Source organism: Enhydra lutris, unplaced genomic scaffold (genome assembly GCF_002288905.1).
Source record: "Enhydra lutris kenyoni isolate GAN:26980312 unplaced genomic scaffold, ASM228890v2 scaffoldscaffold1, whole genome shotgun sequence".
Lineage (NCBI taxonomy): Eukaryota > Metazoa > Chordata > Mammalia > Carnivora > Mustelidae > Enhydra > Enhydra lutris.
In genome coordinates, this window is record NW_019154085.1 from 65,574,764 (window position 1) to 65,591,846 (window position 17,083).

The 17,083-nt window shown below is 37.7% G+C and overlaps 1 protein-coding gene across 2 annotated transcripts in view; it reads left to right on the forward strand.

Moving 5' to 3' along the window:
- LOC111145572 (ceramide synthase 6) overlaps positions 1-17,083 on the forward strand; it is a 327,517-nt gene that overhangs the window by 167,723 nt on the left and 142,711 nt on the right. The window lies entirely within an intron of this gene.

The window sequence follows — 17,083 nt, forward strand, 5'->3', positions numbered from 1 at the left end:
GTAGTTGTTACTTATTACTTCTGGGCATTAGGAACCTTATAAAATCCATCTGATGCTTTGAAAGAGGTTGAAAATTTCCATGTCACACAATTGAGAAAAATCAGTTGTTGCAATGTGTGTTATCATTATAATCTTCAGCAACAAAAATTATGTTTTAGTGTCTTACATAGCTATTAACTAGGCAACACCAGCTGCTGGTGGAAAATGTTCCTTTCATAGACTGTGTTTCACCTCCTGGTCCTGTGCTAGTCCTACATATGCTGAGGCACCTTTATCTATGAAAGTAATTCTTCAAGACTGCTATAACCTTTTTCTTGGTTATTTCAATGCTGAATGCTTCTGCTAATGAGTTAGGCTGCTTAAATTCAAGTCTTAAGAAGACTGAGCTTCTCTTAGTCATGCACATACTAATAATACTGATTGGCACAGAAGCTTGGAAATTATTTTGATAAAAGTTTATAGTATTAAGCTTTAAAGTGAAATCCATTTTATCTTTAGTAGAGAATTTTTCCGAAGTAAGGCATTGCGCCAAGTGTCATGTCTTACTAGTAAATTTTCATGTAAATATTGATGTGAAAATTTGCAAATGAGTTTTTAGTTTTAAAGTCTGAGTTATAAGATATTATCTGCCTGTGGCAAATTCTATTATAAATAGTGGTTGTTACCCAATGTTATATTTCCCTAAAGGGATTATTCTTTTTACTTGTTGTCTTTTCCTTTAGTAACTATATTTATCTTTCACTTACTAGGGCTACCTGGCCCAGAGCCCCCTTGAGTAGATTTAAAAGAATGAACCCCATACTGTAGGCTGAGTATGAACAAATTCTCAACTGGGGTACATAAATGTGGTGGAAACTGCCTCGTTTGGAACCCTACTGTTCTGGTTTTAAAATTCACTTATGTGGAGAGAAAATGGAAAGAATGACTTAGGACTCCTGTGCTTACAACGTCACTACCCTGGAAAAGGAAATAGCTCGGGGTGGAATTTCAGCTGACAAGGGAAAGTTGTGTTTCATAGGAATGGCGAGTTGCTAACTGAGGTCCAGCTTTGGAATTCATGTTGGGTTCTGTGGGTGAAGGGCTTTGATGGAAAGCAAGGAGAGATGGTGAGAGCCAGGAGCACTTTTTTTGCCCTTCTGTGGGATACAGTCTTTTTTAGCCTTTCTACAACAAGCCTGGCCATCTGTCATCAGAACAGGAAACACTTTGACACTTAGCTCTGCTTCTGTCCAACAGACTGAGGGGGAAAAAGAATAGTTTTTATCCTCCAGTCCTCAGTGGCTCTGGAGAAGGCAGTAAGAGGGTCTGTCAGTGGAATGTTTGCTTGGAAATTGCTTTTTCTTAAATTATTGTGGTTCCCTTTCTTTTTCTTCTTCTTCTTCTTCTTCTTTTTTTTTTTTTTTACTTTATTTGAGAGAGAGAGAGTGAGAAGGGGTAGGGACGGAGAGAGAATCTCAGGCAGACTCGGAGCTGAGTGCATAGATCGAGTGGGGCTCGATCTCATGACCTTGAGATCATGACCTGAGCCGAAATCAAGAGTGGAATGCTTGACCAACTAAGCCACCCAAGCACCCCTATCCTGATTCCCTTTCATACTGTATCTAGTTATAACAAATGCTTAAAAAATGCGAAGAGAACTAGATGTTTTTCTCTTGTCAGATTATTTGCGTTTGGGGTTTCTTCCTCTAATACTAAGAAGCTCTCAATTTTGGTTGAGTCTGTAGCTTCATGTTAGTCATCATGTGTGACAGAAAAGTGCACATAGTATCCATGGGACTGAAACAGCTGTGAGGCCTTCTTAAGCCATCTTGTCTAATCCTCTTATTTCACAGCTGGGGAAGCAGAAATCCTGACAGGGTAGGTAGCATTTCAGAGGTCACACAGTTAGTTTATTAAAAGCTGAATCTGAAATGAAACATGCACGGCTATCTCTTAATCCAATACTTTCTCTACTCTACCAGCCTGTCCTAACTTCAGCATGATTTCCAAATGACTTCCTTCTTGACCTCATGTAGTCATTGTTACCATTTATAGAACCTTAAATACTTACCTTAATGGATATTTAAAATATATTTTCTGTTAACTTTCTTGGAATGGACAGGTGTTTGCCTATCTAACCTAAGAGGAAAAAATGTATATTAACAACATCAGAATTAATCAAAACAAGGTAATTCAAATTTTCACAACACTCCAAAGTGTTTTCAATAAAATAGCAGGGCAATGAACCAGTTTTAAGAGGTGAGAGGCCACAGCTGCTTCTTACTCAACATTAAAAATGTTGATTCTTACATGAGCTATTAGAAAAATGCCTGAGCACCTTGCACTGGTCAGTTTTTTTCTGCCTTTATGTCAAATGAACCTGAGGCATCTCTTCTAGGGTGGATTAAGTCACTCTAGAACCCTTTCTACCCTGACATTCTGTTAAAAATTCAGTTAAAGATATGTTTACCAAATGCAAAGTACCATGCACCTGCAACAATAGAGAGAAAATGTTAAAAAATAAAAACAAATTGATTAATAAATAATTTTAGGAAACCGTAGAATTTTAGGCATGAAAGTTGTCATACGTATCATCTGAACACCTCCTTTTATAGATGACTCTAGGCGGTATCAATCTCTAGTGTGAGAATAGCTTTGGTTTTCTCTGTCATGTTGAAATACATTCAGGCTGAACATTGAAGTCTGATTAAATGCTGTTAACTTTTCCAATTTGAACTGGCTTAATTCTACAGGGATAATATGTATATTTCTCTGGGTTTACCACATCATAGTAGAGTTTCAGTGTGTAAATGTGACTGATTCAAGTGCCTTCAGTTTTAAAATATTCTTTGTATTTAGAATACATATAAACCAGGTTTATGTCAAGAAACATCTGTGCTCTGTCTGGGTCCCATGAGAGGGAGATACCAAGAAGAGATTAAATGTGTAAAAAATTGATTGAGGGAAGTGCTTATGAGTGAAAATGGGGAGGGTGTTAGGGGAGGCTGGAAGAGCCTACGGACCCCAGTGTAAGACTGATCCCCAGTGTGGGAGAGAGAGAGAAGGAAAAAAGGTTGGGTGAAGTTCTAAGACCACCATGCCTTTCTAAAGAAAGTTCATGTGGAGAGTCCCAGAACCACAGTCTCCATCAGAGGAGAACTGTGTTTCTTAGAAATGGCCCTACTTCAGTATTCCTATTGTGCTCTGTCATTGGCTGCAGGCGGCCTGTGGCCTTCGTGCAAGTGCACCTGTGGCCCTGGCCACTTAGACACCCAGCAGTCCGAGATCCAAGAGGCACAATCTCATGATTGCCATGGGTGCTTTATATTTACAAATATTCTAGCTATTCTAGAGCAGTGTCAAAGGATATATCAAGGAATAAGACTCCATGTGACATAGTAGTTATGTATTTACATGCAAGATACCTGGAAGCATAGAGTACTATTTATCATACTTTTTTTTTTCATTTTAATTAACATGTGTCGACTTAATCTCTTTTATGTCATATTTCTTGCAGTTGAGATGTAAATGCATCTTTGGAGGCTGACTTCTTACATGCGTTGGGTGACCATACAAGCTATCTTAAGGTCCTAGGCAGTTGCCTCTCCCTTGTGCTCAAAATGACCCAGTTTAGGAACTAAACTCTATCATCATATATGACTAGCTCTATAATAAAAAATGAAATAATTGGCCCTGTATTTTCAAAATTTCTAGACACCCTGTAAAGTATGTGTGTGTTCATTTATATGAAATCAATGAAATGTTTTCTGTAATTTCATGATGACCAATAGAAGAAGGAGCCTCCTATTTTGTAGTGATGTGATAATGCTCAGGCAGGCACATGTTCTGTGTTATAGGTTTTCTGCTTTCTTAGCCTAGAACCCCCTGTATAGATAGCACTAACTTTGGTCATGAAACAAACTCTAGAAGGCATTGACCTTACAGACAGGTCAGTGAACTGTTAGGTAAAGTGATTGCTAGATTACTAGGAAATATTTATGTATTTAAAAGATTTTTATTTATTTATTTGACACAGAGAGAGAGATCACAAGTAGGCAGAGAGGCAGGCAGAGGAAGAGGGGGAAGCAGGCTCCCTGCTGAGCAGAGAGCCTGATGTGGGGCTTGATCCCAGGACCCTGAGATCATAACCTGAGCTGAAGGCAGAGGCTTTAACCCACTGAGCCACCCAGGCACCCCAGCAGGAAATATTTAAATAGTTGGAAGACAGGCCCATCTCAATAGTCTATTCGCATAATTGCCAGACACAAGCAATTCTGCCCATAAATATGATTGGCAGAGAAAAGGGCTTTGCAAAAGAAAACCCAGAATTTGTTTAGGTACTCTGAAATCATTTCACACAATGTACTCATACAAATTAACACATTTTCCTAAACCCTGAAAGAAACCACATTCAAGCCTTAAAAAACAGAGTATCTCTCATTTGGTGTTACCTTTTTTTCTCTTTTATAAATGGAAGTTTGTGTTGGATGGAGTTCTTTGAATATTTTTCTTTGAGTTTCTTTATTTGTTTAAAATATAGTGTCACAGGAAAGCAAGGTAGATGATGTGTGCAACTGGAGTTTAGGTCAACATTTTTTTCTTACAATCTACTTGTTAGGTTAATGTATATCTAACTTTCTGATCTTATGGTACATTTTATATCAATCCATTTTGTACACATGCATGTATATAGTTAAATACATGTTACTCAAATATTACCTTATCTAACTTCTGTATCAGTCAGGGTCTCATTATAGAAGACAAAAATCACTGGAGTTATTTTTAGGAATGACCATAATATAAAGGAACATTAACTGGGAGAACCACTAAGACTGTGTTACTCTCAAGTAATTGATCTGCTGTCTATTTCCTACCAGTCTGCAATGAGATAAGGAGCTTGACCTGAATGTAAATCAACTCACTACTTCTTTTTTGAGAAAATCTATCTGTGAAGAAAAAGTCAGCTAAACTAAACAGTGTGCTAAGTGATGTAGTTAATTTACATTCTGGTGAAAGAGTAACAGACATTGCAAGGACTGGCACTCTGTACATTCTTGGATGAGCAGTGCCCTGGAGGTACCATGGAGATAGTAATAGCAGGAAGAAGCTACCTCTCTGAGCACCAGGGGGTCATGGGAAGTGGGTGGAGTTATCAGAACCTAGAAGCTTGGAGCTAGACATCAAAGAGGGAATGTTGACCAGTTGGAATCGTCAGGACTGCAGTGAGGCTGGCTGGGGAATAAGGAAAAACTGTAAGCGGCTTGGGCCACTGGCATGAACTGTGCCACTGCTGGAGTGCACATGCATTGCTGGGGGTGCAGGGGAGGAGGGCGGTGGAGAAGTGGTGGCCAGACCAGGAAGCACATCCCATCTTCCTCTTGTGGTCTTCTAGCCTCCCTCTAGAGCTTCTTAGAAGCTCAGCTCCACAAGGTACCAACTCCAAAGAGCCCGCTGAATTGGAGTCTGCTGAGTACCAGCTCTGGAGGGGAGAGGCAGTATCTTAATAAGTAGCCCAGCCTTCCCGTGGTGCTGCATTCTCTGATGTACTCTGACAACTCTCTGTAATTAGTTACTTTAAAAAAAATATACAAGTTGTCACATATTCTGTTGGCTTCATGACTAACTAGGGGGTGAAAAGCCATCATTGAAAACTAGTATGTTGGCCAAATGAGCACCTTGCCCATTCTCTTAGCCTGTTTCAGTCTGCTCAGAATGAAGGCATAGTTCATTATTCATTTGTTTCATTATTCATAGTTTCATTATTCATTTGGTATGCTTTTCCAGCTTCAACAAGGCCACAAAGTGTTGCCATGGTATCATACTTCAAGGTATACTCTTGCTTATTGGTTAGCTTAGACTCTCTAAAATCAAAACAGCAGAATTATCATTCTACCTGTCTTGACAGTGAAAATAAAATTTGTCTAGCTATTAGAATATGTGCCCATTTAAAATTTTGTTCTTTGTGTCATTTAAAACATTTTGAAATTGTTTGGAGTATGTCCCTTGTTGAAGGAGGTTCGACTTTCAGAGTTTTACCTAAGTTTTAATTTTCACCTAATGGCCCCATCAGATACTTTTGTAAGAATTGCAGATGACATAGAATATGAACATTGGGACTAGATCCTCAGGATCAACCATCTCAAGTTTCTCATTTCACCAAAGAAGAAACAATTTCAGAAGGATGAATTGACTTGCCTGTGGCAAAAATAGAAGCCATACATGTGGTCTTTAGAATTTCTGAGCCTGTTAAAACAGCAACAAGAATAATACTTAGAAAACAAGTTCTAAAAATCTAGCAATTCAAGTATACTTATTTTTTTAATTAAAAAAATTTTTTTAATTTATTTTTTTTAAAGATTTTATTTATTTATTTAACAGACAGAGATCACAAGTAGGCAGAGAGGCAGGCAGAGAGAAAGAGAGAAGAAGACTCCCTGCTGAGCAGGGATCCTGATGTGGGGCTCCATCCCAGGACCCTGAGATCATGACCTGAGCTGAAGGCAGAGGTTTTAACCCACTGAGCCACCCAGGCGCCCCTCAAGTATACTTATTTTAATCCATAAATTCACCTTATTAGGAAATAAAAGCCACATCACTGTGGGAGAATATTAAGAGAGAAATCAAGATTGAAGTGGTAGTTTTGGCCCTGCCGGTTGTGCTTCATTGCACCACTGCTCTCTGATACCTCATTTTTCTCATCTGTCAAACGAGAAAATACCGCCTGTCCTGACTTCCTCGGCTTTTCATGTAGGATTGCTGTGAAAGCCATAAAGTACTTTGAAAGTATAAGATATAACACTCATTATTACTGACTGAGAAGTGGGTTCTGTTGGGGGCTGTGAATGCCTAACTCTTCCCGTAATGAAACTTATTTTTTTTAAATTTTAAATGTTAAATTAAAAAAAATTTTTTTTTGACATGGAACTTTTAAATGTGTTGCTGCCACTCTCTCGCCAGGTAGGATGTCATGGCCTGCTTTGATGCTTACAAATAGGTAAATGCACTTTCTGGGATGGAAATGATCTGGAATGGCCTTGGGATGTGGTCCTTCCATGATTCTTGTGCGTCTTCTTTTTCCCCTTCTACCCACATGTACCTTCTTGAATATTTTCTGATTTCCCTCATACCTGTCATTTGTCCTCCTCTTTTGATTTATGGCTGGCATTCTAACTGGGGAGAACATTCTGAGGCCAGTGGGAAGCTGAGGAGAATGTGATACAGTGAGGACCCAGAAGAAGTAGTCAGAAGACCTGGATTTGAGGCTGAACTCTGCCATTTATCCGTTTTACAGTCAGAGGAAGTGACTCAACCTCTCTGGGACTTAATTGCTACATCTCTAAAATCAGTGATGTGGACTCATATAACATTTTTAGAATTCATATACCATAATACAGTGAAGAACTTGAAAGAGCCAATAATTATGGCTAGCTGGTATGACCTGTTTAGAAAGAAACATGGTGATGCAGAATGATAACCATATGTATGTTCATAGACTGTGACTCAGCAGTTCAACTCCTGTGAACGTATCCTGAGCAAAGAATTATACAGGGGCAAAAAATAGATGTGTGTAGTAATTTGTTACAACTTAAAAATATACATACATATATATATTATATGCAATGCAAATTATAGTAAATTCAAACAACTAAAGCAATCTTAATGTCTAATGATAATAGAATTTTTAAAATTATTATCAAAATGATAAAATAGCATATACTCAATTAAAAATAATTGTAAAGTAACCATATTATTTATGGTCTTAATAAAATATTTAGTAGACTTTTACATGAAAATAATTAACATTTATATAGATAAATGGAAGGTAATAGGTAAAAATGAAGATTCCTTTTAGAAAGGCAGAACTGTGGATAGTTAATTTTTTCCAAATGTCTTTACTTTTTTCTATTAAAAATATTAGCCCTGGGTACCTGGGTGGCTCAGTGGGTTAAGCCTCTGCCTTCGGCTCAGGTCATGATCTCAGGGTTCTGGGATCGAGTCCCGCATCCGGCTCTCTGCTTGGCAGGGAGCCTGCTTCCTCCTCTCTCTCTCTGCCTGCTTCTCTGCCTACTTATGATCTCGCTTTGTCAAATAAATAAATAAAATCTTTAAGAAAAAAAAAATTAGCCCTGAGTTATGGGCATTTGAATGGAGATAACTGTGTATCACTATAGGTATACATGGGTTAAAAAGAGCTTGTAGTGGTAACCTTTAAAAAGGAGAAAATAAAAAAGTTGAATTGCACTTAAATGGCAAAGAGATACAGAAATTTCATTTAAAAAAAAAATCTAACTGTGCTTGTTTGCCTGGTCCTTGCTGCTCTAGTCCCTGAATTTTCTCCCAGGAGCCCCTTTATGTGATTGTCTTGACCCAGATGTCTGAGAATGTCCTAGTACTGACTTTTGAAGGAGCTTTTTTAATCTCCAGCGGGATTCTGGGGAGATTGAAGCTCTATTTCCATAGCAGATTTATGTGGCTCATGTCAGGGAATAACTTGGAATTCCTCTTTCCATTAGCACTCTCATAATGAAAGTCCCACCCTTTGTGGTGTGGGTTAATGACTTGGAAACACTATTGCCTTAGTGCATGGCCAGGATGAAAGTTTGCATCACTGAAAATAATTTCCTCGTAATCAAAGTCGTGACAGCTATACTGCATTTGAGTACTCAGTATGGGCCAGACATACTGATCACGTAATGTTCATTTCTCATGTGTTGTGAAACATAACTTATCATCCACCAAGTGTAACCAAGGATCAGTTATTTGTCCTAGGTTACAGATCAGTCATTTGTCCTAGGTTACAGATCAGTCATTTGTCCTAGGTTACAGAACACGGATGGAATTTAAATGGAGGTATCCTTAACATTGTGGCTTACTTGTATCCAGACTTCATTACTGACTCAGTGGATCTACTGGGCTGATAAGGACTGACCACTTAACAAGAAAAAGCAAAGGCTGTGTCCTATGACTGTATTTTATATTAAAACTACAGTGATTGTATTCAAAAAGCCCAAATTAAGCATTATTCTTGCTTCCCTGTATCTACTTGGAAATGAAGTCACATCAGTGAAGCTGAGAATCTGTGGCTTGCTGTTTTCTTGGTATTTCTGGATCGCAACAGAAATTGCTAATTTTCAGACTGGGTATAGATTGTCCCTTTTTACACAAACCTATGTAATTACGCAATACAGTTTTTTTCTACCCTCCTGTGATACGTATTTACTTTCTGAAGTGTGACTAGCAAACCAGTGGTACACTATTCACAGAAGCGTTGGAACAACTCAGTATGCTCTACTCAGTATGCTCTGCTGTTAGGGGAATGTGCATTAGGTGAAATTGTTCTTCGCCTAGGAAAAATTAACAAGTTCAGATAATAAAACCATCTCATCAGCACTGAGGTTACAGCTTATGGTTGTTTTTTTTTTTTTTAATTTAATGAGATGCAAGGGTTTAATTTTGGGTGTGTATAATTTTCTCTAAAGAGCATTGAGAAGCCTTTTTCCCCAGGTTGTCTTCACTATATATTCAGGCTTTGTCTTGAAGGAATGACATCTCACACCAACGGCTTCCTGCAGGCGGTGAGGCAGAAAGATTTCAGGACTTGCAGGAGCTCCTGAGGCTGAAGTGGGTTTTTGTAGGAGGAGGAGAGAATGCTTGTGTCGATTCCCAAGTACAAGTGACAAGTATTACGATATGATACTTGCTCTTATGTAATTATCTATACAAGAGTTTGTGGATTTGGTGCTTGAGCAAACCATGAATCTTACTTTTTTCAGTTAATAAAATGTCAACTTTGTAGAAAGTCTAAAAATAAAAAGCTAGCTTCTATTTTAGAGGCTACTAAAATAACACTCATTTACATAAGATGCTCATTATGAGACAGTCCCCTAAAGGCATAGACTTACCCTTCTCAGAAGTTTAGGGCTGAACTTAACTGTGAAAAACACTGATCCTCATTTATATGCTGTAACAAAGCTGGCGCTATAGGCTTCCTCTAGTTGAGGGCAATGCCCGAGAACTGGATGGCATTAGGATGCCTGTCCTGTTTCCACAGGGAGTGGGAAGATAGTCACTCTCAGAAGAGTTCAGGTAATTTGATATGAGATATTGATCCCTGTATCAAAATCTGTACATGCACATTCACTCTGCATTAGCTGAATCATCATCTAACATAAAGAAAGATCCTTTACTGGGGCGCCTGGGTGGCTCAGTGGTTTAAGCCGCTGCCTTCGGCTCAGGTCATGATCTCAGGGTCCTGGGATCGAGTCCCACATCGGGCTCTCCTTATTGTGTTCCTTTATAACTTGTAAGCCATAGAACTACTAACAGCACAACCTCAGAAATGCTAATGAGTGAAACTTAGCCAACTTTGAAAGGCATAGCTATTCACAGTCAGAAAATATAAGAAATAATATTGGGAGTTGAGTACGAGGGTAAACCATACAGAGATATAATATATAATTTATATAAAGTCTTTATATTTACACAAAGTCTTATGTACATATTTTAAAAATTTTAGGTACCTCACACTAAATATTTCACTGTAAATCCCCTAAAAACAAGGACATTCTCCTACATAGACTGTAATACAGTTCCCCCATTCAATAAATTTAACATTTATATAATACTGATCTCTAATTTAAGATTCATATTCAATGTTTTACATTGTCCCAATAATTTTTGATATTGTTAAAAAAAACATTTCCTAATCTATCATCTGTTTATTTTCTATGGGGACCACTTTACAAAATCTTTAATTTTGATATCAAATGCATGAATTTTCTTCCTAAGTTGAGGTCTTAAAGTCTTATTTAGAAGTTTTTGCCTATCCCCAAATTGCATAGATGTCTTCCACCAATTTCCTCTGTTAGCTTTATAGTTTCACCTTTCAGATTTAGATCTTACATCTAAGTGTGGTTTATCTTTGTAGGGGGTAAAAAGTAGGGCTTCAACTTTTTTTTCTCCCCTGCTAACATCAGCACTGTCTACCGAAAGTCTTATATTTTAAGGCTTACACATTGAATCATTTAAAATTGAAAGAGAACCAAAAATGGTTTTCCTCACTAAAAAAATGAAAGTCTAACTAACAGCTAGATACACAGTTTGGGGTTGTGTAAGGTTGTCATTAGTGGTCATGTATCGGGTGGATGACTTAGATTCCGAGTGGGTTCCTTTAGCAACATCCACGAAGATGTTGGTAAGTATTTGTTAAAAGATGAAGGAAAAAAATCTTACCTGATTTAACAGTACTAAGGCTTTTGTTTTTAAAACAAGTATGAACTTCAGTTAAGTCAAGCTGTTTACTTAGTATCTGAATTAGACAAGGAATTCAAAACAGTCTTATGTACCTTTGTATTGTTGAACTGAATGAACTCAGAAGCTTCATGAGTGATTAACAAGAGGAAATGCATATGTTGGAGAGAGATGAACAGATGGGCAAATACAGTAACTGGAAGAAAATTTGTTATGAATTATTGATATTTAAGATTTTGCAATAAGGCATCCATATGAGTGTGGATGTGTTCAGCTAACACGGAAATTGCCCATTAAACTTAATCCCTGGTTGGAGCAGTTGGGGGAGGGGGGATTTAATGGACTTTCTTTCACTCATGTGTTGCAGAATACTATGCTATGAAATATATAAACTGAATGTCATAGAATGTTTTTTTAAACTTCTACAGGTGGAGATTTTCATTTTCCCTTTATGTATTTACCTATGGAGTCCGGTTCCTAAAAAAGGTAGGATCTGCCAAGTTACTTTATATAATTCTTACATAACTGTAAGCCTATATCTCATTTTTTGTGTGTGACATAGTAGTATTTTAAATAATCGTAACAGGTGTCCTAAGAACATTTGTGCATTTTTCTTTGGCTTATAAAAATATTTGTAGTTTATCCTTTATAGTAAATATTTTTTAGGCAAATACCAAAAATATCTTTGAAAATAATTTATTTTGCCCGTGAAAGATGTTGCATGACCTCTGACTATTGTAGTTGTTACTTATTACTTCTGGGCATTAGGAACCTTATAAAATCCATCTGATGCTTTGAAAGAGGTTGAAAATTTCCATGTCACACAATTGAGAAAAATCAGTTGTTGCAATGTGTGTTATCATTATAATCTTCAGCAACAAAAATTATGTTTTAGTGTCTTACATAGCTATTAACTAGGCAACACCAGCTGCTGGTGGAAAATGTTCCTTTCATAGACTGTGTTTCACCTCCTGGTCCTGTGCTAGTCCTACATATGCTGAGGCACCTTTATCTATGAAAGTAATTCTTCAAGACTGCTATAACCTTTTTCTTGGTTATTTCAATGCTGAATGCTTCTGCTAATGAGTTAGGCTGCTTAAATTCAAGTCTTAAGAAGACTGAGCTTCTCTTAGTCATGCACATACTAATAATACTGATTGGCACAGAAGCTTGGAAATTATTTTGATAAAAGTTTATAGTATTAAGCTTTAAAGTGAAATCCATTTTATCTTTAGTAGAGAATTTTTCCGAAGTAAGGCATTGCGCCAAGTGTCATGTCTTACTAGTAAATTTTCATGTAAATATTGATGTGAAAATTTGCAAATGAGTTTTTAGTTTTAAAGTCTGAGTTATAAGATATTATCTGCCTGTGGCAAATTCTATTATAAATAGTGGTTGTTACCCAATGTTATATTTCCCTAAAGGGATTATTCTTTTTACTTGTTGTCTTTTCCTTTAGTAACTATATTTATCTTTCACTTACTAGGGCTACCTGGCCCAGAGCCCCCTTGAGTAGATTTAAAAGAATGAACCCCATACTGTAGGCTGAGTATGAACAAATTCTCAACTGGGGTACATAAATGTGGTGGAAACTGCCTCGTTTGGAACCCTACTGTTCTGGTTTTAAAATTCACTTATGTGGAGAGAAAATGGAAAGAATGACTTAGGACTCCTGTGCTTACAACGTCACTACCCTGGAAAAGGAAATAGCTCGGGGTGGAATTTCAGCTGACAAGGGAAAGTTGTGTTTCATAGGAATGGCGAGTTGCTAACTGAGGTCCAGCTTTGGAATTCATGTTGGGTTCTGTGGGTGAAGGGCTTTGATGGAAAGCAAGGAGAGATGGTGAGAGCCAGGAGCACTTTTTTTGCCCTTCTGTGGGATACAGTCTTTTTTAGCCTTTCTACAACAAGCCTGGCCATCTGTCATCAGAACAGGAAACACTTTGACACTTAGCTCTGCTTCTGTCCAACAGACTGAGGGGGAAAAAGAATAGTTTTTATCCTCCAGTCCTCAGTGGCTCTGGAGAAGGCAGTAAGAGGGTCTGTCAGTGGAATGTTTGCTTGGAAATTGCTTTTTCTTAAATTATTGTGGTTCCCTTTCTTTTTCTTCTTCTTCTTCTTCTTCTTTTTTTTTTTTTTTACTTTATTTGAGAGAGAGAGAGTGAGAAGGGGTAGGGACGGAGAGAGAATCTCAGGCAGACTCGGAGCTGAGTGCATAGATCGAGTGGGGCTCGATCTCATGACCTTGAGATCATGACCTGAGCCGAAATCAAGAGTGGAATGCTTGACCAACTAAGCCACCCAAGCACCCCTATCCTGATTCCCTTTCATACTGTATCTAGTTATAACAAATGCTTAAAAAATGCGAAGAGAACTAGATGTTTTTCTCTTGTCAGATTATTTGCGTTTGGGGTTTCTTCCTCTAATACTAAGAAGCTCTCAATTTTGGTTGAGTCTGTAGCTTCATGTTAGTCATCATGTGTGACAGAAAAGTGCACATAGTATCCATGGGACTGAAACAGCTGTGAGGCCTTCTTAAGCCATCTTGTCTAATCCTCTTATTTCACAGCTGGGGAAGCAGAAATCCTGACAGGGTAGGTAGCATTTCAGAGGTCACACAGTTAGTTTATTAAAAGCTGAATCTGAAATGAAACATGCACGGCTATCTCTTAATCCAATACTTTCTCTACTCTACCAGCCTGTCCTAACTTCAGCATGATTTCCAAATGACTTCCTTCTTGACCTCATGTAGTCATTGTTACCATTTATAGAACCTTAAATACTTACCTTAATGGATATTTAAAATATATTTTCTGTTAACTTTCTTGGAATGGACAGGTGTTTGCCTATCTAACCTAAGAGGAAAAAATGTATATTAACAACATCAGAATTAATCAAAACAAGGTAATTCAAATTTTCACAACACTCCAAAGTGTTTTCAATAAAATAGCAGGGCAATGAACCAGTTTTAAGAGGTGAGAGGCCACAGCTGCTTCTTACTCAACATTAAAAATGTTGATTCTTACATGAGCTATTAGAAAAATGCCTGAGCACCTTGCACTGGTCAGTTTTTTTCTGCCTTTATGTCAAATGAACCTGAGGCATCTCTTCTAGGGTGGATTAAGTCACTCTAGAACCCTTTCTACCCTGACATTCTGTTAAAAATTCAGTTAAAGATATGTTTACCAAATGCAAAGTACCATGCACCTGCAACAATAGAGAGAAAATGTTAAAAAATAAAAACAAATTGATTAATAAATAATTTTAGGAAACCGTAGAATTTTAGGCATGAAAGTTGTCATACGTATCATCTGAACACCTCCTTTTATAGATGACTCTAGGCGGTATCAATCTCTAGTGTGAGAATAGCTTTGGTTTTCTCTGTCATGTTGAAATACATTCAGGCTGAACATTGAAGTCTGATTAAATGCTGTTAACTTTTCCAATTTGAACTGGCTTAATTCTACAGGGATAATATGTATATTTCTCTGGGTTTACCACATCATAGTAGAGTTTCAGTGTGTAAATGTGACTGATTCAAGTGCCTTCAGTTTTAAAATATTCTTTGTATTTAGAATACATATAAACCAGGTTTATGTCAAGAAACATCTGTGCTCTGTCTGGGTCCCATGAGAGGGAGATACCAAGAAGAGATTAAATGTGTAAAAAATTGATTGAGGGAAGTGCTTATGAGTGAAAATGGGGAGGGTGTTAGGGGAGGCTGGAAGAGCCTACGGACCCCAGTGTAAGACTGATCCCCAGTGTGGGAGAGAGAGAGAAGGAAAAAAGGTTGGGTGAAGTTCTAAGACCACCATGCCTTTCTAAAGAAAGTTCATGTGGAGAGTCCCAGAACCACAGTCTCCATCAGAGGAGAACTGTGTTTCTTAGAAATGGCCCTACTTCAGTATTCCTATTGTGCTCTGTCATTGGCTGCAGGCGGCCTGTGGCCTTCGTGCAAGTGCACCTGTGGCCCTGGCCACTTAGACACCCAGCAGTCCGAGATCCAAGAGGCACAATCTCATGATTGCCATGGGTGCTTTATATTTACAAATATTCTAGCTATTCTAGAGCAGTGTCAAAGGATATATCAAGGAATAAGACTCCATGTGACATAGTAGTTATGTATTTACATGCAAGATACCTGGAAGCATAGAGTACTATTTATCATACTTTTTTTTTTCATTTTAATTAACATGTGTCGACTTAATCTCTTTTATGTCATATTTCTTGCAGTTGAGATGTAAATGCATCTTTGGAGGCTGACTTCTTACATGCGTTGGGTGACCATACAAGCTATCTTAAGGTCCTAGGCAGTTGCCTCTCCCTTGTGCTCAAAATGACCCAGTTTAGGAACTAAACTCTATCATCATATATGACTAGCTCTATAATAAAAAATGAAATAATTGGCCCTGTATTTTCAAAATTTCTAGACACCCTGTAAAGTATGTGTGTGTTCATTTATATGAAATCAATGAAATGTTTTCTGTAATTTCATGATGACCAATAGAAGAAGGAGCCTCCTATTTTGTAGTGATGTGATAATGCTCAGGCAGGCACATGTTCTGTGTTATAGGTTTTCTGCTTTCTTAGCCTAGAACCCCCTGTATAGATAGCACTAACTTTGGTCATGAAACAAACTCTAGAAGGCATTGACCTTACAGACAGGTCAGTGAACTGTTAGGTAAAGTGATTGCTAGATTACTAGGAAATATTTATGTATTTAAAAGATTTTTATTTATTTATTTGACACAGAGAGAGAGATCACAAGTAGGCAGAGAGGCAGGCAGAGGAAGAGGGGGAAGCAGGCTCCCTGCTGAGCAGAGAGCCTGATGTGGGGCTTGATCCCAGGACCCTGAGATCATAACCTGAGCTGAAGGCAGAGGCTTTAACCCACTGAGCCACCCAGGCACCCCAGCAGGAAATATTTAAATAGTTGGAAGACAGGCCCATCTCAATAGTCTATTCGCATAATTGCCAGACACAAGCAATTCTGCCCATAAATATGATTGGCAGAGAAAAGGGCTTTGCAAAAGAAAACCCAGAATTTGTTTAGGTACTCTGAAATCATTTCACACAATGTACTCATACAAATTAACACATTTTCCTAAACCCTGAAAGAAACCACATTCAAGCCTTAAAAAACAGAGTATCTCTCATTTGGTGTTACCTTTTTTTCTCTTTTATAAATGGAAGTTTGTGTTGGATGGAGTTCTTTGAATATTTTTCTTTGAGTTTCTTTATTTGTTTAAAATATAGTGTCACAGGAAAGCAAGGTAGATGATGTGTGCAACTGGAGTTTAGGTCAACATTTTTTTCTTACAATCTACTTGTTAGGTTAATGTATATCTAACTTTCTGATCTTATGGTACATTTTATATCAATCCATTTTGTACACATGCATGTATATAGTTAAATACATGTTACTCAAATATTACCTTATCTAACTTCTGTATCAGTCAGGGTCTCATTATAGAAGACAAAAATCACTGGAGTTATTTTTAGGAATGACCATAATATAAAGGAACATTAACTGGGAGAACCACTAAGACTGTGTTACTCTCAAGTAATTGATCTGCTGTCTATTTCCTACCAGTCTGCAATGAGATAAGGAGCTTGACCTGAATGTAAATCAACTCACTACTTCTTTTTTGAGAAAATCTATCTGTGAAGAAAAAGTCAGCTAAACTAAACAGTGTGCTAAGTGATGTAGTTAATTTACATTCTGGTGAAAGAGTAACAGACATTGCAAGGACTGGCACTCTGTACATTCTTGGATGAGCAGTGCCCTGGAGGTACCATGGAGATAGTAATAGCAGGAAGAAGCTACCTCTCTGAGCACCAGGGGGTCATGGGA